The 3,796-nt window shown below is 50.1% G+C and overlaps 1 long non-coding RNA gene across 1 annotated transcript; it reads right to left on the minus strand.

Moving 5' to 3' along the window:
* Nucleotides 1-295: 295 nt before the first annotated feature.
* On the minus strand, nucleotides 296-3,752 carry LOC104989521. The gene is made up of 3 exons (XR_825379.1): nucleotides 3,474-3,752; nucleotides 1,865-1,972; nucleotides 296-755 (listed from the first exon to the last, which is right to left on the minus strand). It is a non-coding gene; the product is annotated as an uncharacterized LOC104989521 (long non-coding RNA).
* Between the last annotated feature and the right edge of the window lie 44 nt (nucleotides 3,753-3,796).

Genomic DNA, 3,796 nt, shown 5'->3' on the forward strand with positions numbered 1-3,796 from the left:
CCAATGAGTCAGCTCTTCCCATTAGGTGGCCAAAGTATTAGAGCTTCAGCTTCAGCATCAGTCTTTCCAATGAATATTCAGGACTGATTTCCTTTAGGATGGACTGGTTGGATCTCCTTGCAGTCCAAGGGACTCTCAAGAGTCTTCTCCAACACCATCATTCAATGCATCAATTCGGCGCTCAGCCTTCTTTATGGTCCAACTCTCACATCCATACATGACTACTGGAAAAACCATAGCTTTGACTTAGACGGACTTTTGTGGGCAAAGTGATGTCTCTGCTTTTTAATACGCTGTCTAGGTTGGTCAAAGCTGTTCTTCCAAGGAGAAAGTGTGTTTTAATTTCATGGCTGCAGGCACCATCCTCAGTGATTTGCTAACAAGACATAAAGGAGACAGGACGTCCCTGGGGAAGCCTGAGAGGCGTGGGGAGCTTGGGTCACACGGGGCTTCAAGCTGGGTTTTGGATCGACCACGGGGTGGGCAGAAGGCACTCAGGTGGGTTGACCGTAAACAGAGGCACGTGGGTGAAGAGCTCCTCCTCGGAACGTTGGGACGTTGATGGAACAGGACCGCTCGTCAGAACAGTGTGGTCACTGCAGGAAGCGGTCCAGCTTTTCCTGAATGCGGGCGAAGGCGTCCTTCCCCAGGTAATCCATCCGTCCCTCCTCCCACTTCCTCCGCTCCTCCTCGGGACTCAGGACCTTGAGCTTCTCTTCGATGGAGATCTGGGAGACGGAAATGGTCAGGTCCACCTGGGGAAAGACAAGCCCACAGGGAGACGCTTGTGAGCCAGGAAGAGGGGTTCTCACCAGACCCCAGACCTGCTGGTGCCTGAAACTTGGACACCCAACCTCCAGAGCTGCGAGAAGTAACGTTTCATGTTATTCAGAAGCCACCCAGACTGTGGTCTTTTTTTGTTTCAGCGGCCTCTGCAGACAAAGGCACAACAAAAAACATCAATACCAATTTTATCCTCCGCCCAGCCATGAGTCAGCTCTTGAGCTAGATTTCCTCCGACTATTATCAACCCTGAATATTCACTGGGAACGACTGATGCTGAAGCTGAAGGTCCGATACTTTGGCCATCTGATGTGAAGAGCCGACTCATAAGAAAACACCCTGATGCTGGGAAAGACTGAGGGCAGGAGGAGAAGGGGGCAACAGAGGACAAGATGGTTGGATGGCATCACTGAGTGGACATCACTCTATGGACCTGAGTTTGGGCAAACGCTGGGAAATGGTGAAGGACACCCCTTTTCTTCACTATTGTCAGTCGTCACTGCAAGGAAACCCCTGGCGTGCTGCAGGGCGTGCACACGACTTAGCGACTGAACAACAGCACCAGCAACAAAAGTGTTACTATATCGTATTAGAGACATGAGCCATCCACTTCCTTAAATGCATCATCAGAGCGACTGAAATGTAAGACCAGAGCGTCCGTAAGAGGTAGACTTAGGAAGAAAGCATCTTTCATTTACTTCTGCAAGAAGAAATCCATGCATGCTTGATTAGATCAAAACACCCCCCCCCCCTCAAATTTCCCAGGTTTTATGTCTATGCATCACCTCCCAAGCTCAGGGTGCAGAAAACACAGCCCAGCCCCTGCAGAACAGCGTTGCAAGAGAAAACGGGCGGGATGATCAGAGCTGAGGACAGGAAAGCGGGTGTACTGCCCGCCAAGGGCAAAGGCCAGAGAAAAGCCAGGTGAATCCGAGACAGCGGGAGATGAAGGTTCTCATCTCAACAAGCAAGGCTGAAACCGCGGTAAGGCCCGTGCGTGTACACAGCTGGCTGCTGCAAGAGCCCATAGTGCCCATCATGGGAGCTGCACGAAGTGAACGGTCGGGACAAGGGACACCACCTCCAGAGCGTCCTGGGGACTGGGGTCCCTGCTGACATCCGCAGGGGGCTCCCGGCTGGGTTCCAAGGCGTCCTCGGGTGGGGCACCTCCCGCCTTCTCCGCCCGCCGCTGCAAACAGAATCATTGCATCGTTAGTCTGCAGGGGGCTTCCCAGAACCACAGCCTGAACCAGAACGACAGAGAACTCTTTCTCCTTAGGATCAAACAAATGGTTTGTGCAAAAAAAAGAAAAAAAAAAGTAAGCAATTTAGGGCAACCACCCCGCCCCAGTGGTCCAGTGGGTAGTATGGCAGTGGTTTAGTCAATCATTCGTGTTCTGCTCTTTGCGACCCCATGGACTGTAGCCCGCCAGGCTCCTCTGTTCATGGAATTCTCCAGGTGAGAATACTGGAGTGGGTTGCCGTTCCCTTCTCCAGGGGATCTTCCCGACCCAAGGATCCAACCTGTGTCTCCTGCATTGCAGGCGGATTCTTTACCCACTGAGCCCCGGTTCACTGGTTGGAACTCCTCAGTTTCACTGCCGAGGGCCCTGGCTCAATTTCGGATGGGGAAACTCAAATCTCACAAGCTGCACAGCACAGTCAATAAACAAACAACAAAAACAATTTTTTAAAGTCATTTGGTGTGATTTACTACTCTGAACTTCTCCCTGTTACTTTTTGCAAAAGGCGAGAGGCTGACATTTGTTATGTGATGTAAGGGTTAATCTTTCAAATGAAGAGATTGGGATTGACATATATACACTATTGATGCTATATATAAAATAGATAACTAAGAAGGACCTGCTGACCAGCACAGGGCACTCTGCTCAATACGCTATAATAACCTTAGGGTTCCCAGGGGGAAGGATGGGGAAGGGATAGTCAGGGAGTCTGGGATGGACATGGACACACTGCTGTGTTCAACATGGAGAACCAGCAAGGACCTGCTGGACAGCACAGGGACCTCTGCTCAGTACTCTGTAATGACCTACCTGGCCAAAGAATCTGAAATAGGTCCGTGTATATGTATGGGCTTCCCTGGAGGCTCAGTGGTAAAGAATCTGCCTGCCAACGCAGGAGACATAAAGGACTCGGGTTTCATCCCTGGGTCGGGAAGATCCCGTGGAGGAAGGCATGGCAGCCCACTCCAGTATTCTTGCCTGGAGAATCCCATGGACAGAGGAGCCTGGTGGGCTGCAGTCCATGGGGTCGCAAAGAGTCGGGGGCACGACTGAATGTCTAACACTTTTCTATTTCTTCCTAAAGCAAGATAGAAGAGAACCTCAGGGATTCAGGCAGGCAAAAACCCAGGTGTCTTATCCACCTGGAAAGTAAAGCGATTCATGACCACCACCAGGGGGAAACCATTCAGAAATGTCACGGGATAGAGGAGAAACACATGGGGCGTCTCCTTTGGTGGCCGACCGACATAGGCAAACAGAGAAACAGGCGCCGTTTAAGAAGATTGTAAAGTAAAAAAAAATAATAATAATAAAAAAAATTTAAAAAAAAGAAAAAAAGTCTGCCCCTGCAGGCGCTGTGTGTTCGATCCCTGCTGAGGGAACTCAGATCCCCTGTGTTGCGTGGTACAGCCATTTCAAAAAAAAAAAAAAGGAAGCGAGTTATACCGAACTGGTTTGGATCTCTGAGAGGTCTGCAAACTGGGGGGAGGGTGCTGAAAACACGTTGCGTCGCACTTCAGCTCGAGTCTCTATTTCCCACCAACCTACCGTCTAAAAACAAAAAAAAAGCAAAGTTAGGACAATACTTCATGCAGATAACGAAAAATGCCTCATCTGCGTTCGTCTGCCTCCACGAGTACAAATACAGCCGGACTAGAAGCTGGTCAAGGAGGTTCAAACCAGTCCATCCTAAAGGAAGTCAGTCCTGAATATTCATTGGAAGGACTGAGGCTGAAGTTGAAACTCCAATCCTTTGGCCACCTAATAAG

Source organism: Bison bison, unplaced genomic scaffold (genome assembly GCF_000754665.1).
Source record: "Bison bison bison isolate TAMUID 2011002044 unplaced genomic scaffold, Bison_UMD1.0 scf7180017846975, whole genome shotgun sequence".
In the NCBI taxonomy this organism is placed as follows: Eukaryota; Metazoa; Chordata; class Mammalia; order Artiodactyla; family Bovidae; genus Bison; species Bison bison.